The 25396-nt window shown below is 35.7% G+C and overlaps 1 protein-coding gene, 1 long non-coding RNA gene and 1 other non-coding gene across 3 annotated transcripts in view; 1 reads left to right on the forward strand and 2 right to left on the reverse strand.

The window, feature by feature from the left end:
- KCND2 (potassium voltage-gated channel subfamily D member 2) overlaps positions 1 to 25396 on the forward strand; it is a 526794-nt gene that overhangs the window by 90789 nt on the left and 410609 nt on the right. The window lies entirely within an intron of this gene.
- LOC118497157 lies at positions 18902 to 19761 on the reverse strand. The gene is made up of 2 exons (XR_004899698.1): positions 19563 to 19761; positions 18902 to 19343 (listed from the first exon to the last, which is right to left on the reverse strand). It is a non-coding gene; the product is annotated as an uncharacterized LOC118497157 (long non-coding RNA).
- LOC114508311 lies at positions 22147 to 22253 on the reverse strand. The gene has a single exon (XR_003685541.1). It is a non-coding gene; the product is annotated as a U6 spliceosomal RNA (small nuclear RNA).

Genomic DNA, 25396 nt, shown 5'->3' on the forward strand with positions numbered 1-25396 from the left:
TACCCTGATGGGTATAAATGTTACCCACTGTATTTTGATTTGTATTTTTCTAACAATTAATACTCTTGAGCATCTTTTCATATGTTTCTTGACCATGTGGTCCTCCTTGAAAAAATGTCTATTCCAACCCTTTGCTCCTTGCTTAATTAGGTTGTTTGGTTTTTTATTGTTGAGTTTTAGTTCTCCACATATTTTAGATGTTAACATCATATCAGATATGTGATTTGCAGATATTTCCCCCTATTTTTCAGGTTACCTTTTCACTCTCTTGATTGTGTCTCTCAAAATGTTTTATTTTTAATCATCTCAAAGGACATGCAATAGCTGAGGTTCAGGAACTTGGAAGAAAAATGTTTTTCATGGAAGAAAATGATAGTGTGAAATACTAATTATTTCTATTCATTTATACTTTGAAATGTTATTTATTAATGCTCATCTTGACAAGAATGACATTATGGTCTTTAAGTCCATAAGCCTAGAACAGACTATGGTGCCCCATTCTATATTTAATAAAAATTAAAAGATAATTAGAATAAACCATAAATATTTTAACTCTAAGAGATATGAGAAAAATGAAATTAAGTAGTTTCTTTTTCTTTTTTTGCTTTTTCTCTCTTCAGTTCTCACTCTCTCAAAATTCATTTCTACTGTTCCTGCTATACTAGTGCCTTGGTCTCTCTAGTATGTAGTCTAACACACTATTTTGATGAAAATGTGAGAGAATCTCCTTTTATATATTCCACTAACTGACATAGACATACATTAATAATAACAGTCATTTCAGTATGTGACAGCACCTACTAAGTGCTGTTTTAAGCTCAGCTCTAGAAAGAAGTAAGACATGAGAGGTTGCTTCCCACACAGAGGAATGTGAGGCAAAAAAAAATGGATGAAGTATGATTTCTGGCCTCCAATGTACAGTAGCTTTTTTAAAAATTTTATCGAATGTATTGGGATGACATTGGTTAATAAAATTATATAAGTTTAATTATATAATTCTAATATATCATCTTTATATTATATTGTGCATGGTATATGAGTAGTATTTACCCTAATAGATAAGACCAAATTTTTACACTGTTTTGAATAAGTTGTTTCTAAGATGATTTAAGTTAAAGCATGCTAACTTAATTTCACTGATCTGCATGATCTATTGCTTTTGGTGATCTATTGTTTTGGAGCTAGTTCACCACTTCCACCATATGAGTTTACAACTAGGAGGTGCCAATCTGTGAAACAGAAAGCAGGCTTTCACCAGACTCCAAATGTTCCAGTGTCTTATCTCAGAATTGTGAGGAATAAATGTTGGTTTATATAAGCTACCCAGTCTATGTTATTTTGTTATATCAGCCAATATAGAATAAAACATCTCTCTAAGAAACCTAACAGATGCATAGCTTCTGGGGACACTGACTTCCCTTGGAGGTCTTTCTCTGGTAGAACTTTCAAAAGCCATTTCTAATAATTTTACTAAAGCCTCACATGATGGTTTTGTTGTTTAAATGACATTAAAATATTGAAAAAGCTATCAGTTTAGAACCAAACAAGATGGGCACATGTGCCTTGAGTAAGATAATATATATCCTGATAAAGACTAGGTCTTCTTATCTGAATCAGGAGTTTGGCACTAATACTTTTATACATGCAAGGCAGCTAAAAAATAGTTTCCCTAATATGAACAGAGATCCAATCAGCCAGCCTGCTCTATCCTCCCTCCATAAGAACTGATTGAAATACCTTTCAACCTCATTGTGAGTAAATGCATTCTCCTGGACCCAGCATTCTCTCTGACAAATGACATGTAACACTAAAAGGAAAGGGTCCTGCCTGGGGCAGTTGAGAGGCTGCTTTAGCCATTATCTAGGATATGCTTAAGGGTTATTTATTTATCTGCATTTTAGAGGTAAAATTGTGAATATCAAAGTTTACAGGTATTGTTTTACTGTTACTGTTTAATTCCTGTAGTTTATTATAATGTCCTTAGAAGGTTCATGACTTACTCATTAGTATATCACTGGCAGTAGAGCAGGTTTTGAACAGATGTAAATAGCCTGCCCAGAGAGCCCACAGTAGTATATCAAATAACCAATAAATATGTGTTGACTCTGTGAAGGAACATGTTGCCATACATGTCTGAACTGTAGGCTTTAAAGGATAGTTTTAACTTATACACTCTAAAACAAGTATCATTCTACTTTGTTAACATCTCAACATATGCTCTATTTAAGGGAGGCTTATACTACTGGCCATCATCTGTATCTCAATCCTCCAAATAAATTTACTTTTGTTCTTCTACTTCCACCTAAGGAAGACTCATGATGCTTTCCTGATGCCTCCCATATGACTAATCAGATGGATATCTGAAGTCGTGGGACAAGTTTAAGACCATCACCATTTCTATCATCACTACCGTCTCCGAGCTACCACACTCACGCACTCATGCCCACACACAAGTGATATTTTCTTAGGGAATGTGGACATCTTGTAATACTGTCTTTCTGGAGTGAATGTACCTGTCCGTCGTTTAACCTAATGAGGTAAATATGAGTAAAATGGCTGGAAATGAAGGCCAGTAGTCTCAGATAATGTCCTTGGATGGATTTTCATTTCAAACACACTTTGTTTTTTCCCCTAGAGCATGTAGCCAGTCTTCTGGTTACTCAGATTGACCCTGCTGCTAAATGTTTCTCAGGGAACTTTACTAGTAAAAAAGAGGAGCTTTTAAAATTCTATATTTTTGACAATACCAGACAAATTTATTTACCTAATGTTTCAAGCAGCTAGTATGGCCCAGATACTTTTCTAGATACTGTTATGTATTGCTGAACAAAATGTACAATATATATGGCCCCCTTAGGGCTTTAGTTTTACTATTATTTATAATTTTTCCTATCATTAATTATTTTCACTCCATAGTCCATTACAGATATTATATGAAAAATGAAATAATATTATTTATTAATCCTTCCATCTAATATTTCACCAATTTACAAATGCAATGGATAATAATTTAATTACATATTTGATACATATATATTCCATATAGTATATGAATTTGTCTACATTTTTTAACAGATAAGAATTTTGAGGCCAAGATGGTGTCATAGGTAAGCATGGCTCACCTTCTCACACAACCACATCAAAATTACATGTAAGCTATAGAACAACTATCATTCAGAACCATCAGAAATTGAGCTGAATGGAAGTCTTACAACTATGGCATTAAAGAAGAAACCAACTATGGAATTCAGTAAGAAACTACATTGAGACTAGTAACAGGGGAAGAGTTGCAGAAATAGGCTGATCCCACATCCTAGTATGGTGGATAAAAATTAGAAGGGATATCTGAGAAGCAAGGGGTCTAGCCACATACCATGGTTTCCATGTCAGGGCTCCAGTGCCAGGAAGAGGAGTCCCCATAACTTCTGGCTGTAAAAACTAACATGGATTGAGGCTGTGAAGGACAGAAACTGCTAGAGTCTCAGGCAGTTCCTTTAAAGGGCCTGTACACATATTTAGTTTGACTCAGTCCCTCTGAGTGCTAGGGCAGAAGATTGAAAGGCATCAGAAACATATAGGTAGGAATTGAATTGTTTGGCATCAGGGCGAGAACTGGGGGACAGCTTTCTCCCAGACATAAGTGCTGGCAGAAGCCATCATTCCTTTTCCAAGACCTCGCCTGACGGAGCCACAGAGCTGGTAAGTGGATGCATATCAGAGACTCCATTAACGTGGCTCACACTGTTTGCAATATCTGCAGTTCCCTGAGACCCTGCCTCACCCAGCTTTCAGGCCACCCAAGTCATTTCCAGGGACTTTTCCATATGAGTCGACTGTCTTGGCTCATACTTCACATTTTCCTAAATTGTCTCAAATAGGCCACATCTGGCTTCAGCTAACCCTGAACTTCTCAGTAAGTTGCCCCAGGCTCAGCACTAGCAGCAGCCAGCCTTGGTTCACAGCCTGGCCTCACCTGGGTATCTCCAAGCCAGTACAAGTAGCAGCCATCTGCAGATTGCTCTGTAGCTCATACTGTGTGACCCCAGACAAAACAGTCAGTGGCTAACCTTGGACATGCCAACAGCAATCAAGGCTCAACTACAATAGGAGGATTTATACAGTACACACAGTGGGTGCATGTTGAGTACCCAGCTTGGGTAATCAGAGAGGCTGTGCCACTGGACTCTATAGGATACCTATTACATTAGGCCACTCTACCAAGAATGGAGTCAAGGCAGCTCTACCAAATACATAGAAACAAACAGAGGGAGGCTGCCAAAATGAGGAAACAAAGAAACATGGCCCAATTGCAAGAACAGAACAAAACTCCAGAAAAACAACTAGATAAAATAGAGATAAAAATCTATCAGATGCAAAGTTCAAAACACTGGTTATAAGGATGTTCAAGATGTTTAGTAAGGACCTCAACAGCATAAAAAAGATCCAGTCAGAAATGAAGCATACACTAATTGAAATAAATAATAATTTACAGGGAATCAATAGTAGAGTGAATGAAGCTGAGAATCAAATCAGCAATTTGGAATATAAGAAAGAAAAAACAATCAGAAGAGCAAGAAGAAAAATCCAAAAAATGATGTTAGTGTAAGGGACCTCTGGGATAACTTCAAGCATACCAGCATTTGCATCATGGAGGTGCCAGAAAGGACAAGAGAGATAGCAAGAAACTGGAAGACTATTTGAAAAAAATGACAGAAAACTTCCTTAACTTGGTGAAGGAAATACATGTATAAGTCCAGGAAGCACTGAGAGTTCAAAACACAATGAACCTAAACAGGCCCACAACAAGACACATCATAATTAAAATGGCAAAGGTTAAAGACAAAAGAGAATCTTAAAAACAACAAGAGAAAAGAAGTTAGTTACCTATAAGGGAGCTCCTATAAGACTTTCAGCTGATTTCTCAAAAGAAACTTTGAAGGCTAGAAGGGATTGGCAAGAAGTATTCAAAGGGATAAAAAGCAAGGACCTACCACCAAGATTTCTCTACCCAGAAAAGCTGTCATTTAGAATGGAAGGGCAGATGAAGAACTTCTCAAACAAAAAAAATATCTAAAAGAGTTCATCACCATCAAGTTAGTATTATATTAAATGTTAAAGTATCTTCTTTAAGAATATAAAAAATGTAAATAATAAAATGGCAATATTTACATATCTATCATACATATCTATACATATTTGTTTCTAAAAAACAAAACAAACAAACAAGTAGAACAGAAACAGATTCATAGATACAGAGAACATTTTGATGGTTGCCAGATGGGGAGGGGAGTCAAGGGGATGAGTGAAAAAAGTGAAGAGATTAAAAAGTACAAATTGGTACTTAGAGAATTATGGAGATGTAAAGCACAACATAGGGAATAGAGTAGCCAAAAGAACATATATGCATGACCCACGGACATGGATGACATTATGGAGATTGCCTGAAGGAGTGAGGGGCTGGGTAGAGTGGGGTGAAGGGGGAATAACTGGGAAAACTGTAATACCATAAACAAAATATAATTTAAAAAAGAAAGAAAATGATTGGCCTGGTTGTTGTGGCTCAGTGGATTGTGTGCCAGCCTGTGAACCAAAGGGTTACCAGTTCAATTCCCAGTCAGTGCACATGTGTGGGTTATGGGCCAGATCCCCAATAGGGGTCATGTGAGAGGCAACCACACATTAGTTTTTCTCTACCTCTCATTCTCCCTCTGTTCCCCTCTCTCTCTAAAAAATAAATGAATAGGTAAATCTTTAAAAAAAGAAAGAAAATGTTTTGTACAGCTGTACAATGTGTTTTTAAGCTCAGTGTTATTATACAAGCTAAAAAGCTTTTTAAAAATTTAAGTTTAAAAGTAAAAAAGTTACAGTAATCTAATGTTAATTTATTACTGAAGAAAGAGAAAATTTAATTTGGTGTAGCCTAAGTTGTACAGTATTTATAACATCCACAGTAGTGTAAGGTAATATAGGCCTTCACATTCACTCACTCATTCAGAGCCACTTCCAGTCTTGCCAGGTCCTCATGGTAAGTGCCTTCTACAAAAGTACCATTTTTTATCTTTTTTACCATACTTTTCTGTAGCTTTTCTATGTTCAGAATCACAAATTCTTACCATTGTGTCATATCATCTACAGAGTTCAGCAACATGCTATACAGATATACATCCTAGGATTAACAGGCTATCACATCTAGGTTTGTTTAAGTGAACTATGTAATGTTCACACAATGATGAAATTGCCTAGCAAAGCATTTCTCAGAACATGTATCTGTCATTTAGTGCTGCATGACTAGTTAAAGATCTCAACATGAAAATATCCTGAATTTAAAATGCTCTTAACCCCAATAACTGGTGTCTTTATAAGAGAAAGAAGACAGACATTTGGACACAGAGGCACATGAAAAAGAAGGAAGTGTGAAGACAGCAGCATTGATTGGAATTATGCTGCCATACTGCAAGAAATGCCAAGAGCCATTAGAAGCTGGAGAAAGGCAAGGAAGAATATCCCGGTAAAGCCTTTATAGAAAGTGTGGCCCTGCCCATACCTTGATTTTAGACTGCTAGCTCCAGAATGGGGAGAATAAATTTCTGTTGTTGTAAGCCAAAAAAAAAAAAAAAGGAATTTTGATAAGTTAATATGACATTACATAGATAATGTTTTATAGAATTTTCAGGCTTATATAATAATATCATTTTATGAAGAACTTTATTAGTGTTTATAAAACTACTAGATTATTAAAGTTTTCATCTGTTTCCTTTAAATGCAAGTTCTGTAAGTGTTTCATTCAAGAAAATAGACATCGTTTTTATTAAGTGATCATAGTTCATTTTCTCAACCACTTTATTTTATTAAATTGCAGAGTCCCATGATAATACAATTTTAGGATTGCAAATTTTAACCTTCATAACTCAATAAAATGAAAAGTTAGAGTTTTATAATAGCATTAATTTTCTTACATTTCCTGTGTCTTATAATAAGGTATACATTTAGAATACCAACTAGCAATTCAGGAATTATATATAATCAATGTTGGACAAGTTAATGTTACTAAGAGGGTCTGGACTTTCATATCCTCTGATTTGTTTTTAAATTTACAGCTTAACAGTTACCTAATGGAAAGATTTTGCATTTAATTCTCTAAATTTTATGAAGCTGACAAGAACAGATAATAAAGGTGTGAAGTTGATAATGATTATTTCAATATGATGACTATTTCATTAGCGTATTTAGAAGCAACCTTATAAATATTTAATCAGCGTGTTGGGTTTTAGAATGCTTATAGCATATCCATGTTATTTCTCTCAACTAAGAAAACTTTAATTTAGGGAAAGATTTATATTCACATGATAGCCTGTAAATAAACACCTTTTAACATAAACTGAGAGTGAAGTACATTGCCACATCCTTTTGTGGCAGCAATCATATTTCCATTTTGACAAATAGGGATTTAAGCAATATATACCCAAGCCTACTCTATGTACCCAAATGTTAAATCAGTTATAAACTGCAACAACACAAAAATGAGTCCAAAGAAAAATCTGCCTTAAATTGATATGTCCCTATTAAATGTTGTAAAGATATTTAAGTGTAGTTATTGAAATATAAATGGCTTTTCATTATTGATAGAGACTAATGACTTTAATCAAGTTATTACTTATAAAATTCTTATACAATTATCTACTTAAATATACAAGTTATTTTATTACTCTAGAAAAACCATAAATTTTAGAAAACATTTCTATGTATTAGGCATTATATTGTATGAAATTTATTGTTTCATATTATAATTTATATTTTATATAACATGTTTTATTATGTATATTCATAGTATAGATCATAATTATAAATCATAAATATGGCTTTTAAATTTTATTCCATTTGAATGGAATCACCTAAAATCCCAGGAGAATGCACACACATGCAAACAGAATGAAAGGTTATGACCACACCGGCTCTCTCTAAGCCTTTGGCAGTGTTGGTGACACACAGGTGTACTGTAAAGAAGCATGTAGTAAAATTGACAGTTTTTATGTATTGGCTTTTGTTCAAAGGTCAGGGAATTGGACTCAGGGTTGCGGCCTATGATTTATTTTCAAAGTTCAGATTAAAATACACCTGCTAGGCAGTTACCTTCATTGCAGGATTTGACTTGAATTACTGTGTAATGATTGTTTCTAAGATGAGAAATGTAATAGGAACAGTTTGGGGAGAAATGAAAGATATATGACCAATAATCAATTAAGATGCCTATAATATTTCTAGGCCATTGAATATGCGGCCTAGAAATATTATACATTTAAGAAATGTATAATATTAAGAAAACTTAAGAAAACTTTCAGCTTGTGTTCTACAGACACCTAGGGTCTCTAACATGATCTGAGAGAATTTATGGAGTCAAAGTAGCTAAATAATGTTCTAAGATGTTATTTGTGTATTTCACTGTTTTGATATTTGCACTGATGCTATAAAAGCCATAATGTATAATGGTGCCTTAGTATAAATAAAGACAGTGGCCCCAAATTTTCACATTCTTTATCACCACATGGTTACTATTTAAAAATAAAGAGCCAACTTCACTTAATAGGAAAGCTGTAAAGAGCTATTAATTTTATTAAACCTCAATCTTTGAGAGTTTTGGCATTTAAATATTTTGTATGATAAAATGACATATATATTCACATAGACCCTTTATTCATGAAATAACCATTTTTTAAAAGAAACAACTGACATGCCAACTGTGGTTATTCAGCTGTGGATATTTTGCAGACATTTTCTCAAAAATGAATGAAATGAGCCTGTTATAACCATTACTCATACTTAAAGACTTTCTTGGTAAGGTTGACGGTGATGTTGACAGTGGGGTTTTTATATATCCATTTTATAATAAAATGTGTCAACATTTGAAAAGTCAGTGTAACTAAGGGAACTGATATTTTACAAATGTCCAATGTAGGATGTTACAAAATTACACATGGCTAAAAGATTCATTCAAAGTGCAAGATTTAAAAAAAAAGGATTTCAATGTAAGAGAATCTGAAAAGTTCATTGACATGGTTTCAGATTCTATCCTGCAGCTACTCTTTTAGAAGATGCACTTTTTAGGATTTGGTGTAGTAGCAGAGAATAATACACAGTTACTTGAAAATGCTATTATTATGTCCCACTCTTTTCCAAATGTGTATCTTTGTGAGGCAGAAGTGTTCATCTATTTCAACCAAAAGAGCATATTTTAACAGATTAATACAGAATCCAGCTCTCTTCAATTAAGCCAGTCATTAGATTTACAAAAATTCAAGACAATGCCACTCTTCTAATTTACCTTAGAAAATATATGTATTAATGTAGTTATTCTATGATACAATGTTATTTAAGTGAAAGTAATGGGTTATTATTGTTCTTTTTAAAATAATGTTTAAATTTTAAAAATTATTGACTGTTTTGATTACTTTGGACATGGCTTCAGCCTCAGTTCTAAGGGAAAAATATAGTTTAGCTATTTCCTATTCACTTAGATTTATTTTAGATAATCCTGTGGTCCTTGGCATCAGATAATCATTACATAAATGTGTGTGTGCACACATAAAAAGGATTATGTGACTAAGCAGACCCTTAGTTGATATAGGCAAGTATGCTTTAAAGGGCACTTTACTTTAATAACTTTAATTAAAAATTCTCTATAGAAAACTCATAACAAACACATTATATATGAGATATACATTATGTAAACTATAATATTCTTTGGCTTTGATAAGTATCCACAAATATATTCAAATGAATAATATTAAGATATATATTTTTGGAAGGAATGATGAAGTCATAAAGTTGATATACTGGTACATTTAATCATTCTTTTTTTTCTTTTTTATTAAAATTTTTTTTGGTGACACTGGTTAACAAAATTTTGAAGGTTTCAGGTACACAATTCCACGATGCATCTGTACACTGTATTGTGTGTTCACCACCCCAAGTCAAGTCTGCATCCACTACCATTTATCCCCTGCTCCACCTTCCCCTACTCCCCCTCACAAATTCACTTCCTTGCTTTTTTATTGAAACTCACTAGCATAATATATCTTCTAGTAGGAAATTCATGCAGTAGAAGCCACAACTTCATCAATCTGTATCATTATAATTTTTGAGGAAATTCTACTAATAGTATTTCTAAATCCTCCATGAAATTTTCTCATAAATTAAAATATTTCTATCAATTGAGCAAATTTACATAATTAATTTATATCTGGGTACTTAGAGAACATTGATTATATTTTTGTTTTTCCTAAATTATCATAGTAAAAAAGCATATAAAATCTTATGTTTTAGAGGTAGGAGCTCCTAGGTGTCAAATAACTCATCTACAGGAGGAAAAGTTGGGAAAAGACAAACTAGTCTCAATGGGAGTACGAATTCTGTAATTCTTGTGTGTTAACGTTGAACTGAGGGACAGCACCTAATTCTTTAGGCTAATCCCATATCAGTAATGTTTGAATGGAAAACTACTGAGATGTTATATGCCCCCTGATCAGAAGGAATGCCATTCCTAGTGATCATATAATTTTAACATTTCTCACAAACTCATGAAATAATGTACTTTCTCCTAGGTATACCTTTAACATCATATAAACTATAATTACACTGCTCAGACTATAGTTACTTGAAGACTAACAGCAAGTATTAGGCTCTCTTTTTATAAATATAAAATCTAAAGACATTGTAATGGGAATTCTAAATCACAGATGAGCATTTGGAATGAGCACAGATCCTACAGTAGCGTATCATGACAATAGAGAAAAAATGAAATTATCATAAAATCAAAATCCTGTTGTTATGACTTAGTTGAAAACATAGTGGATCAGAGTAGAGGACCCCAGTTTGGCCCACGGGGTAAAACCTAGTGTGGAATTTTGAAAAACCGTGGTATTGGTAAGATCAGGAGAACCCTAAAATGGGAGCAGGAAGACGTGTTGTGTCTTCCCTTCTATCGGCTGCATTTCACCTTGCCATATTTTATTCAGCATGGCTCAAGATCTAATATTTCACAGCACTCTCCTTCCCTATACATATTGCGTTTGGTCATCTTACTCTCCAGACTACTCTGAAGCTTTATGTGAAGCCAGTAATTCTCTTTTCTTGTTATTTTTGGGCTAATTAGCATTGCCAGAAAATCCACATGACCCTGTGGATGGATAGCTTTAGAAAGTTAATGTTCCAGACTAACCTGTGATTTTCAGTACTGCTGTATCCTAGTAAGCTCTTTATTTTCTGTCCTCTGTAGCTCACCAGCTTCTTCCAGACCTCTCCTAGTACATTCATCACTCTTTCAAGTTTATTCTTTCCTAATTTATTATTTTTCTACTTGTACTATATAAAATTGCCCGAAGGACCAACATCTATTATTAAGCATTACCAGAAATTAGAAACTTTATCTTAATCCTAATAATACTGAAAATTAAGTGTTATTATCATACAATTTTTAAAATAATGAAACTGAGGAACAACCCACATTTACTAATTGGAGGAACCAGGATTCAAAGTCAGGATTTTATGACTCCCAAGTCAGAATCACATCCATTACAATGTGCTCTTCCTGTTTTTTATGAGAATCTTAAGTGATTCCACCCTAGCAGCAGTTTAAATCTTCCTAAGAGTAACTTCCTCTATAAGAATCTCAAATTAACTCATTCATGTATGCAAACATTTAATCATCTCATATTATTGCAACAAATAAAATATCCCAAGCATTATAATAGATTTTTTAAAAAATTAGATAATTTGTTTCCTGCCTTCCAGAGGATCAGAGTAAAATAAGGGAGATAAGACCAGTATTCAGTAATACAGGCTACATATTAATTTTACTGGGCTGTCATAGCAAACTTCCGTGAACTGAGTGTTGTAACCAACAGGAACTTATTTTTTTCACAAAAGCAAGGTGTGTGCAGGTTTGGTTTCTCCTGAGACCTCTCTTCATGGCTGGCAGACAGCTACCCTTTTTCCATGCCCTCACATGGGCTTTCCTCTGTGTACATACACTTCTGGTGCCTCCTTGTCTTCTTTTCCTTTAATTTTTATATTAATGATTTATTGTTTAAGCTATTACAATTGTGCCAAAAGTTATTTTGCTCCTTTGTCCCCCTCCACCCAACCCTCTCCTCACTTCCATGGTCAATCCCCATACCACTGTCCATGTTCATATGTTCATGGGCCCTTCATATACATTTTTTGACTAATTCCTTTACCTTCTTTTAAAAAGTTTTTGTTGTATTTTTCCCCATTACCCTTTAGTTGCCTTATACCTCCCTCCCTCCTGCAACCAGCACACTGTTGTCCTCAAGGACACTGTTCTTATGGATTAGGGACCCACCCTCTTGACCTTATTTAGATTTAATTACCTTTTTTTTCATTTTTTTAATTTATTTTTAGAAAGAGGGGAAGGGAAGGAGAAAAAGGAAGAGAAACATCATGTGTGGTTGACTCTCACATGGCCCCCACTAGGGACCTGGCCTGCAACCCAGTCATGTGCCTTGACTGGGAATTGAACTGTCAACCCTTTGGCCCATAGCCCGAGCTCAATCCATTGAGCTATATCAGCCAGGGATTTAATTACCTTTTCAAAGACTTTATATCTAAATACAGTCTCATCACCTGATGGGAGATTGAGCTTCAACATATGAATCTGGGGAGGACATAATTCATTGTATGACAGGCAGCAAATATAATTGTCTTCAATAACATATTTGATCATTGTGAGTTTTTAAAAATACTATAAGTGTGTAGAAACTTGAGAGTTAAATATAGTATAGATGAAGGTGATTCTGACACATATGTTAGAGACAAGGAGATATACTCATAAACTAGAACTTGATGTTATCATATGGAAAAAATGTGACAGAGGAACAGAGGATTTCCTAGGAGGAAATTAACCATAAGAGTAAATATTTATGTAGGAGTTAGCAAGATGTATATAATAGGATAGGAAGGTCTATAAATACAGATGGACCTCATCCTTAGACATGCTTCTCTCCATCCTTCTTCACCACAGCAAAATCTAGCAGAGACTTAGAGATTTGTTTTGTTTTTAATATCAACACATAAATCTAAAGTGGATTGATTGAAAGCTAAAATGGTCAGTTGGTGGTAGATGAAGTAAGCAATTACAACTTGTTGCATTGAGTTCAAACTTTTCTTGTTGGTGCCCTCCATTTAAGGTTTTATTTTGTCTATCCTTTATTATCTTATCTGTTCCCTAGGCAAAAATTCTGTGTTTCTACTAGCACAGTATCAACACTATCCCTTAGGTATGGACCCCGGATCTAAATCTACCCTTATGCTCTTGTATTTATCTTGCCATTCTACCCAACTCCTCTTCATTAATTTTCTCTGTAAAGTCTATCTTCAAGTTCACCTTCTACAGGGGTAAGCCTTGCCTGAGGTTTGTAATCAGCAAATTCCTAACTACATTCAGCAAAGTATTTCATAATATGCTATCTTGCAAAGATCTTTAGCTACTCCATGCAGGTAAATTTTGTCTTCACAATTACAGGTAAGGATTTCATTTGTTTCCTCCTATGTTGTTTTGTGCATACAATAGATATGCACAATACATTGTAAACTTCTATTGACTACAAAAGCGGGGGCTATTCTGTAGTATAGGTCAGATATTTCAAAAGAGAGAAAGAGAGACCTTCACAAGCCATAGGAGGCATTCATTGATCATTAGTGTTTGTCAAATCCATCTCCTCCTACCCTTTATCTTATTGCATGTGCCCTGTTCTTACACAAAATATTATGCTTCTAGGTTTGATCTGGAAGGTTTGGGAAACCATCAGATATAAAGGTTGTAAAAATTTAACAGAATCTACCTAAAATCTATACAAAGATAATGCTCTTTTGGCAATATTATTTGGCTGTATATGACATTTATTTTGAAAGTACACTGAGTGAATCTATGTTTTTTTTCTGATGTAGATGATTTAGGACAGAGTGAAGTTTGATTTTTTTCTCATCTTGTTAACCCTTTCTTTATATATCTTCTCTTCATCTAAATAGATGACATTATTATATACATTTCAACTTAAAACTAAAATTTTAGATACACAAAAACAATGCATGAGTACTTAAATTCACAGCTTTTAGAAAGGGAAATGGCTTTTTACTTATGTTACTTCATCAGACACTTAAATGATGTGATCACTTTTGGTTTTGTTTTCCTTTTCCTACTTTGTGTTATTTATGAGCCAATTATTGCAAGTAACAGGTAAAATTCTGTTAAAACATTTGTCAGGCAATATCATATGTCTTTCCTTAATTCAAATTAAGTTCAGCTCAAATACCCACCCTTGTCCTATAGACACAAGTGTGGTAAGACTTTTAATGCTGGTCATTTGTTGTGGCCACAGGACCCATGCTTGTCTGTGTGACCACACACAGACTGGTGGAGCTCACACTATTCCAAAGCGGTCCTTCTTTTTTGACTGCCACGTTAGCCTTTATTTCTGCAAGTTGAAAATCACTGTGTAACCCAGGTGGTACAATGGGTGACCTAAACCTTGACTCCAAGGGCTGCTTAATAAGCTGCTTTTAGCTCATACTAGCCTATAAATTTTCCTTTCTAGCTCTGAAGCAGAAAATGTCTGTTTCCCATTCCTTGCTATAAGCAGAGCTCTGTCTTCAGGAATAATTTTTTGTTGTATCCTTGGAGATGGAACAATTCCCTCCCCATTTCCCCCCTAATGAATACAGCTTAGAAATAAAACAAGTTAATTTCTCAGTAGATTATCTGCCTACATTAAATTTTCAATAAATCACCTTCCTGCACTTAGAAAGACAATTTGTAAAAGCCATTGATTTGAGGGTGGAGAATTGGGATTTGAGGCGTTCAGGGCAGGTAAGAAGAATGAGCAAAGCCACATGGCGAGTGAGTTGCATATTAAGCATGTTGCATGAAAAGAAGAAAGCCATGAATAAAGACTGAAAAGCAGAGAGGCAAAGCAGAAGTGCTTAAAAGCACAGCTTCAACAAAGTATATTTCACATACTGATTTGCTCTATTCTCCAACGATCCCTGTTTGGCTGCTTCATGTTAGGGGAGAACCTTGTTGAAAGGAAGTTCCAAAGTCAGTTCTAATTCTATTGAGAGATTATTGTGCAGCTATTTCTAGGCTATTTCTATATTGTCAGAACTTAAGAGAAGGATTTACAGTCTCCAGTAAATCTAGTGCCTTCTTTGTGAATCCAATAAACATCACGGCCCTGTGAGGGCTTCCTGAAGAACATACAGAAAGTACTGCTAAAAATGATAACCAAACCAATAATCTTTCATTTTATATAACTATATAATATTATAATTAAAGTGATTCAGTATTACCTATTGGGGTGAGACTTTATCATATGTCCTCATTTGATCCTGAACTTTTCTGTATAAAATTATAATTAAACCTGTAGTAAAAGAAAGTGCTGCTGTAAAATATTAATAGTCAGATTTTTTTTCTAAATTGCAATAGCCCAGTACTCTCTCCATAAATAAATTTTTAGAACTGTTGTAATGGCATGGTGTTTATATAGCACAACTCTACTCATTTAAATGTATTTAAATGTTAAAAGTTACATTTTCTCTGGTTTAAATCTCAGGCCACCTTATTGGTGCAAATCATTTATCTGCTTGACGTTTTACAGTGCATGGTCCTATTCATTTTAAGGTTAAGGGAAGACTTCAAAGGCATTTAATTAGAAGAAAGAAGGAACAGAAAAAAATTCTTTTCAAAGCCAGGAAAATGGTGACTCTATGCTAGAGGTCTAGCATTTAATTATATTCACATACAAATATATAAGTAGAATGTGAATGCTGCAGCATATGAATAATGATAAAAGCAGGAAATCAGCCGTGTGCTCTAATAGCTTGCAGGATCCCTGGGTTCCAGCTCCAGCTCTGTAATAACTAGATGACTGACCTTTCAAAAGTCATTTATCCTCCCTGGGCTTCAGCTTCCTCAAGTATAAAATAAGAGGTTGCTGTAGATTCTACCCAAGATTCCTAAAAGTCTATAATTCTATGACAGGCTATATATTATTGCTTCCTATCAAAATCAGTTCAACAACGAAATATATTTTATCTTTGGAAACTGCATATTTTCTGCTTTTCTGCTGAACACTACTATAGATTGCACTACAGATGAGCAGAACCAAGAAAGTCTAAGCAGAATATTTTTCTTTGGAAATTACTAATTGGAAATGGAGAGGGAGAATAACTAGAAAAACGAGGCATGAAAGAGGAGAAAGAGAGACTTTCTGTTAGGGAGACGCCGGTATAATTCCTCAGGTGTCTAATAAATTTCTCAATTTACATCCCAAGTTAAACTTCTGATATTTCCCACAAAATCTCCTCCACCCACATTTTGGTGATCTCAGGTGATGGAAAACCCCATCCCTCCCATTTCCAGGTGAAATATCTTATGAGTTATCCTAACTCTAAGATCCTTCACACATACCACATGTAATCCATGGCTTTATGTTTAAAATATACCCATAGAGCACCCACTTCTCATTGCTACCACCCTGACCAGAGACATTGTCATTGCTCAGCTGCACAACTGCACCTGCTGCTTAATCAAAATCCCTGCTGAACCTGTGATCCATTTTAGTGGCAGGAGTTATCCTACCAAAACCTGAGTTTGACTATGTGACTTCTTTACTCAGAGCTGTACAATATCTTCCTGTTTCATGCAGAATAAAATCTAAAGCTTTATAATTGTCAACATGGCCCTACATGACCTTCCCTCATTCTGGGACTCTTTTGGGGCATCTCCTTACCTTTCTTTCTGCCCTACTGGTATGACTTCTCCAGCTGTTTTTCTTGCTTACTCTGCCAAGCCTCTCTGGCCTTCTTACTGCTTTTCTTATTCCTGGAACAAGTGAGGGTCCTGTCCACTCACTGTTCCCTTTGCCTGGATCACTTTTCCTCAGATACCCACTTGGTAAACTTTATAACCTCCTTCAAGTTTCTGCATCATTTATAGTAGTGCCTGGTGTGTAGTAGCTACTCAGTAATATTTGTTGAGTAATATTTGTATTAACCTTAGATGTTATATTTCATCCACTGGAACTTGTTTTACATTCTCAGTTGCTAATCCATCCAAAGTGTATCTAGTTTATAAATTCAGCATCAACTTGGTATTTTTTTGCCAAGTTTTTTTTTGGGGGGATCTTATTTGATTGCTTATATGCCATCGATAACTCTGTACTGAGTGCGCTCCAGAAGAAGCCTCTTTTAGTAAGTGGATACATTTTTAATACCCAGATTTCTCTGGAGGAAAGCAGTGAGAAGTGCAGTAATTCAACTTTCGTAGCAAACCATCCACGTACTAGGAGGCACACCTCACGTATTGGGTAAACTGAGATTATGCCAGGAGGAGGACAAAGTTTATAAGAAGCAAAATAGATTAGTTATAAATTACACAAAAATATATTGGCGTACACAATTGATACTGTTGACAAAGATATAAAAAGAATTATTTAAAGATACAAACAGACATTGATGTATGACAAAGCTAATTTAAAGTTCACAGCTGTTACTTATCTCTGTATTTTGCTTTGAGATAGAGAGGAAGAAAGGAAAGGAGGGAGGGAGAAAGGAAGGGAGGAAGGAAGGGAGGAATGAAGGAAGGGAGGAAGGAAGGTAGGTAGTTTAAGAGTACCAATTGACAAAGCCTGCCTTTGAGATGTGTCCTGAGCCAAGGAATCACTTCTAGATGTGGGCAGCAAGAGTGCAAATCTAGGTAAAGTCATCCAGACTGGTCATTGTATCAGACAGTAGTGACCCAGGAGTTTTCATACTGGCTCCAAGGGATGAAGAAGATGAAGAGGTCAGTGAAAACACAGGACAAAGGTCAATGTGTCAGCTAGAGCTCCTTTTCCTCTTTTCAGTCTCCTCTCACAGAGGACAGAAGATGAAGATATGTGTTTGCATTTATTTCAGTGAAAGGTCTAGTCATTGCCCTAAACAATACTACCTTCTAACAAAGGTAAGGGCAGAGGTGCTGGGACATAGGGAATTAATGTAAAGATGAGAAAAATATTAGCATTCAATTGTGCAATTACTAACATTTTTTGCATGTTTAAGGCTATCAAAAAGAAGGAATTGGAAAATGCATCTATAAAAAGAAGATAAATGAGATTTTTGAAATAGGACACACGTGTTCTAAATAGAAGCTTCATGAACAATATAAATGAAAATTTCTGTAAGTATGAAAAATAGATGTTTAGGTAAAGAATCATATATGTGTTGCCCTGACCATTGTGGCTCAGTTGGTTGAGTATCATCCTGAAAAGCAAAAGGTTGCTGGTTTGATGACTGGGTTGTGGTTTTGGTCCCCTATAGGGGCACACACGAGAGGCAACCAATCTCTGTTTCTCTTTCACATTAGTGTTCCTCTCCTTCTTTTTCCCTCCCTTTCTCTCTCTCTAAAATGAAGTCATATATGTCTTAAAAATAACTTGTAAATATAATTGAAAAATGTAGTACTTTATATTAATTTAGATATGAATAAAATACGACTGTAATAGAAATTTAAAATTATTCCAATATTCACTTAAAATCTTAAAATTGCAAAAGAAGGTGATCTCTAAGGATTGTAGGGATTTGACAACTGTGTCCTTTCTCATAAGTGATTTTAGACAACTGTGAATTAAAGCAGAGATGATTTCAGTTAGCCAACAGTATTGTAGTGGATCACACAGCCCCACAAAAAGATATGAAATCCTTGAGTAGTATTTAAAAGCAAGGTATTGTGCATAAGACTAAGAGTCCAGGAAATTTTTATTCAGACTCTTTTATAATATTTGAGTGAGGCAAGCAAGGAAATGATGATCTGTTAAATATATCTCCATCTAACTGAATTTTGTATTCCTTCCTCATGTAATTTTTCTGCACTGAATCCAGACTTCCAGTTCCAAGAGATTACTTGCCTCCCTGCTACTGAGAGTTCACAATGTAATAACTACAATGAAACACAGGTTTTCCATGCACCATAGATAACTTTATGCCTTTAAGATATTATCTTTTAAAATCCTCTTTCAGTGAGGCAGCAAGTTTATCAACATGGAAATGGCTCAGGGTTGGAAAGGCTGGAGTTCTTATATTTTTTGGAATCAGAGGTAGAAAGTATACATGGAACAAAGAGGGCCACTAAGGAAAGAAAAGGATTAATTAGCCCAATTGCCTGCCCACTGTGCAGTCAGGGTGTTCGGCAAGCCAAGACGAACGTGTGGGGAGTGCTGGATTATCCACTTGGCCAGCTGAGTGTGCGATTAGTGCCCCAGTAAAGCAGATATTATTTTTAAATGTATTTAAAGCTTCAAAGTAGCCCTGGCTGGCGTAGCTCAGTGGATTGAGCACATGCTGGGAACCAAAGTGTCCCAGGTTCGATTCCCAGCCAGGGCACATGCCTGGGTTGCAGGCCATAACCCCCAGCAACTGCACATTGATGTTTCTCTCTCTCTCTCTCTCTCTCTCTCTCTGTCTCCCTCCCTTCCCTCTCTAAAAATAAGTAAATAAAATCTTAAAAAAAAAACCTTCAAAGTAAGTGTAAAAAGGTCATACAAGTAAAGTTCTGTGTTGGTCATCTAGCCTTATTTTAGGACTTATTACAATTTATTCTTTTTTAATTTTTCAGTTACAGTTGATGTACATTATTTTAATTTTAGATGTACGACCACATGATTAGACACTTACATAACTGATGAAGTGATCACCTGATAAATCTAGTGTAGTAACTATGTATGGTGCCAGACATCTGACTCCATATATAGTTATTATAATATTATTGACTATATTCCCTATGCTGTACTTTATATCTCTCTGACTATTCTGTATCTACCAATCCATACTTCTTAATCCCTTCACCTTTTTCACCAGTCCCCCAGCTACTCTTCCATGTGCCAACCATCAAAATGTTTTCTGTATCTATGAGTCTGTTTCTGTTCTGCCTTTTCATTTATTTTTTTTAGATTCTATGTATAAATGAACTTATATGGCATTTTTCTTTCTCTGTCTCACTGGTATCACTTAGCATAACATCCTCTGGGTTCATCCATGTTGTTGCAGATGGAAAGATTTTATTTCTTTTTGTGGCTGAATCATATTCCATTGTATATATGCACCAGTTGTTTTCTCTACCCATTCATCTATTGATGGACACTCAGTTTGGTTCCATACCTTGGCTAATGTAGACAATGCTGCAATAAATATAGATGATGTATATGTCTTTTAGATTTAGTGTTTGGGTTTCTTCAGTAAATACTGAGAAGTGAACTTACTGGGTCCTTCTTTGTCTCTTGTTATAGCCTTTGTTTCAAAATCTATTTTTTTCTTATATGTGTTGCTACATCAGCTTTTTTTGTTTTGTTTTGTTTCCATTTTTGTGAAATATGTTTACCATCACTTTAGTTTCAGTCCGTGGGTGTTTTCTATCTGAAATGAATCTCTTATAGACCACATACATAAAGGTCTTGTTTTACTAACCATTCAGCCACCAAGTATCTTTTGATTGGAACATTTAATCATTCGCATGTAAAGTAATTATTCATAAATATGTATTTATTGCCATTTTACTTATAATTTCATCTTATTTTTCTTCTTCTTAAAGAAGACCTTTTAGCATTTCCTGTAATACTGGTTAAGTGGTGATGAACTATAGCTTATTCTCATGTGGGGAGCTTTTTATGTTTCCTTTTATTCTAAATGATATAATCTTGGTTGTAGGTTTTCACTTTTCATAATTTTGAATTATTTCATACCAATCTATTCTGGCCTGCAAAGTTTCTGTTGAGAAATCAGCTGACAGTCTTATGGGAGCTCCCTTGTAGGTAAATAACTTCTTTTCTTTTGCTTCTTCTCTGTTTTTAACCTTTGGCATTTTAATTATGATGTGTTTTGGTGTGAGCCTCTTTGAGTTCATCTTGTGTGGGACTCTCTTCATTTTCTGGGCTTGTATTCTATTTTCCTCACCAGATTTGGGAAGTTTTCTGTTATTATATTTTCAAATGGATTTTCAACATTTTACTCTCTCTCTTCTCCTTCTGGAACCCCCATGATGTTAATGTTGGTATGTTTAGAGCAAAACCAAAGGCTCTTTATACTAGCCTCATATTTTTGTATTCTTTTTTAATTTTTGCTTTTCTGACTGGGTGTTTTCTGCTTCCTTGTAATCCAAGTCACTGATTGGATTCTCTGCTTCATTGACTCTTCTATTGATTCCCTCTAATATATTCTTCATTTCATTTAGTGTATCCTTCATTTTTTATTGTTTTTTTATGGTTTTCATGTCCTTTTTTATAGTTGACACTATTGCAAATGTCCTCAATTGCTTCCCCCTTTGTATCCCTCATTCATACAGTGCCCCTGGCCTTTGCTACCTTGTTGCCTGTGTCCATGGGCTATGCTTATATGTATATATGTCCTTTGGCTAATCTCTTCCAGTCCTCCACTACCCTCTCCCTCTGAGATTTGTCATTCTATTCCATGTATCCCATGCCTCTGGTCCTACCTTGTTTGTCAGTTTATTTTGTTCATTAGGTTCCACATATTAGTGAGATCATATGGTATTTGTCTTTATCTGATTAGCTTATATTTCTTAGCATAATAATCTTCAGGTCCATCCATATTGTCACACGGGGTAAGAGATCCTTTTTTCTTAAAGCTGTGTAGTACTCCATTGTGTAAATGTACATCTTTTTTAATCCATTCATCTACTGATGGTCACTTGGGCTGTTTCCATATCTTGGCTGTTGTAAACAATGGTGCTATGAACATAGGGGTGCATATATTCTTTCTGGTTGCTGTTTTGGGATTCTTCAGATATATTTCCAGAAGTGAGATTGCTGGGTCTAACAGCAATTCCTTCTTTAATTTTTTGAGGAAACTGCATACTGTTTTCCACAGTGGCTGCACCAGTCTGCATTCCCACCATCAGTGTATGAAGGTTCCCTTTTCTCCACATCCTCACCAGCACTCATTCATTTATTGATGGTAGTCATTTTGACAGGTGTGAAGTAATACCTCATTGTAGTTTTAATTTGCATCTCTCTGATCATTAGTGACATTGAGCATTTTCTTATATGTATATGAGCTATCTGTACGTCCTTTTTGGAGATGTATAAAAATATGGAACACTTCACAAATTTGCTTGTCATCCTTGGGCAGGGGTCATACTAATCTTCTCTGTATTCTTCCAATTTTACCATATGTACTACCAAACTGAGCACTTCACTTCCTTTTTTATGTTGTTGAAGTTCTCACTAAGTTCTTGAGCATCCTTATAACCATTGTTTTGAATTCTATATGTGATAGTTTGCTTGCTTTCATTTCATTTATTTCTTCTTTTGGAGATTTCTCCTATTCTTTCATTTGGGACCTTTCTCCTAATTTTGGCTATTTCCCTGTTTTTTTTTTTTCTATGTATTAGGTAGCACTGCTATGTCTCCCAGACTTGGTAGAGTGGCCTTATATAGTAGGTGTCCTATAGGGCCCTGTCATGCAGCCTCCCTGGTCAGCCAAGCTGGGCACTCCAGGTGCACCTTCTGTGTGTGCTGTGTGTATTGTACTATTGTAGTTGAGTCTTGATTGCTGTTGGCATCCCTGGAAGGGATTGATGCCCCAGGCTGATTAGCTGCGAGGACCAGCTGAGACTACAGTGAAGGAACCACTGTGCAGGGGCCAATCATACAGAGTAGAACTCCCTTTAGTGGGGCTTTGGTGCCTACCAAGTCCACCCCTTGGGTTTGTCATTCATGGAGGTGGCTGGGCTGTAATCTGGTGTGGTCTGAAGCTTTTCACCAGGTGCACTGACTCTGGGCCCTCCTAAGAGACCACCAGCTGTGCCCTGACCAGGGCCATTTGGTATGAGCTACAGAGTGATATGCAGAGGGCTACTACTTGTGCTGGGCTTGCAGGTGCGCAGGAGAAGCCAAGCTATGAATGTGGGCTTGCTTCCTCTAGTGCGAGGCCTGGGGCCAATTAGCAAGCAGTAGAAGGCCAGATGGTGCTTGTCTAAAAGATTTTTAAAAAGTCCATAGCATGAGACAAGATAGGACATTTGTGTGGAAAAGCTACTGGGAAGGGCTTGAGTTGGTCTGCAAGTTAGGTGGGGCAGGGTTCAAGGAATCACCAGGTCAGTGTCAACAAGGATGGCCAGGTTGATAGATACTCAGATATGGCATTAGCTGCCTTCTCTGTGAGGGGGAGGGCTCAGCAAGGGAACAATGACTTCTGCCAGCACTATGTCTTATAGAAAGCTGCCTCACCAGTTCTTACTCTGAAAGCAAGCAATTCAGTTCCTTCCTTATGTCTCTGATGGCTTTCAAGCTGCTGCCCCAATGCTGGAGCTCAGAATGAGTGAGTCTGAGTAATTCCATGTGTGGGCCCCTTAAAAGGAATGAATGGCTAGGGCTCCAAAAGCTTCTATCTCATTCAGCCACAATCCCTACTGGTTTTTACAACCAGAAATTGTGGGGACTTCTTTTCCCAGCACTAACCCTGGACTGAGGGTTCTGATTTGAAGCTAAGTCTCCCTTGCTCTTTAAGGGAAATTCAAGGCAGTGTGAGACCAGCCCATCCGTGTCTCTGTCCCTTCTACCTGTATCGATGTGGCTTCCTCATACCCTTAGTTTTAGGACTCATATTCAGCTAGGTTTCAGGCATTCTATATTATGGTCATTTTGTAGTTTGTTATAAATTTGATGTGGTTGTAAGAGGTTCTGAGTACCATATTTACCTAACAACTTATTACTATTTTGTATAAAAGTGTCTGTGTGGGGGGTTATTTATAAAATAACTTTTGACCTCTTAGGGCCTGTAATAGAGTCTTTGTATGTGTATGGAAAGCAATCAGGGTTTGATATTTTGGAAGAAGCTCTGCACTACTACAGAATAGGTAAATATTTCTTCCCAAGCTCTCAGTGGAGTAACTCCACTGTCTGGGGCCACCCTTGCTCCAGCTGGAGCCCTACTTGTATGAAAACAGTGGGAAGTAGTTAGAAGACAGCTGTCCTAGAAAAATGCAAACCAGTTTGGTTTTAACTTGAAGTTCTCTAAATTTTTGTTTATTCATTTGTTAAAAGAACAGATTGGACCAAATTACTTCCCAAATCTAATCATTGTCATGACTCTGTGACCTTGGGTAGCAACCAACATTTTGGTCATGTTTCCTCAACTGTTAAATTAAATTATGGGACTAGAGTTGTTGACCTCATCTGTCTCTCCCTCCCTCCCTTCCTTCTTTTTTTCTTCTGAGAAGTTAATGAGATAGTATGTTTGAAAGCACTTTAAGAATTCAAAATGTGGTGTATAACTGCAAGACATTATTACAATTTCTAAGACAGTGTAGGTCAACAGTTACTGAATGCATGTTATATATCAAGCATAGTGCTATGAATTTATAATACATTATCTCCTACCGACTTAGCAAATTTACAAGGTGGTTATCATATATTTGCTGCTGGTGAGAAATCTGGGATTTGTGTAAGTAAAGGGCTATTTTTAAGGTCAATCATAAATAACAGCATTTAGGATTCAAACCCAAGTGTGTCTGATACCACGCTGCCAGGTTTATTTCTTGTGGCTTCAAGCAAAGTGAACCAAAAGAATCAAGGCAGCAGGGGTTTTCCTATTGTGCTCAGGCTGAACATAATGGCTGCTCCTCTGTTTCCTCTGAAAAAAGACAAAGAGGGTCTGTATAGCTACTTTGATGGGATAGAGCTGACAAATAATTTTAAGACTGATGTTTTTTTCTCTTATGACATTTTCATTATTGCAATATCTCATCACTACCATCCTGAAGTTTTAATAATTGTTCTAAAGTAGGTGTTGAGGAGAAATTGCCTATATGGGAAATGTTAGGACATGCATAATTTTATTTGTTTTATTTTGGGGTGAGTACATGTAATTTGGAGACTAAATATGGTTGAGATTTTTTCAATTTACTTCTCAAGGACATAGGAACCTAAGTATTCGCATGAATCAATAAATTTAGAAGATAAACAGTAACATAAAAAGTACACAAAAAAGGAGATATGGATGAAATAAAATGTTTCCTTTTTGTTAATTTATTGGGGTGACATTAGTTAATAAAATAATATAGGGTTCAGTTTTACATAGGACATGCATAATTTAAAAAAACTCAGATTATTTAAAGAGGCTTTCCTCCCAATGAGAACTTGCATGGTTTCCATGGTTAAACTCACTTAATAGTGGGGGGAGAGGTTTCCTTGCAAAATTTTGGTAGTGTCATTCTAATTACTAAATAGTTATGGGTATGGTTCTCAGAAGACTGGAGACTCAGCTTGCAGTTTTAATTAGTTACAGAAAGCAGTGATCAATTAATTTCATAAACATTTTCAAAAGGAAAAAG

This window comes from Phyllostomus discolor, chromosome 10 (assembly GCF_004126475.2).
Source record: "Phyllostomus discolor isolate MPI-MPIP mPhyDis1 chromosome 10, mPhyDis1.pri.v3, whole genome shotgun sequence".
Taxonomy (NCBI): domain Eukaryota; kingdom Metazoa; phylum Chordata; class Mammalia; order Chiroptera; family Phyllostomidae; genus Phyllostomus; species Phyllostomus discolor.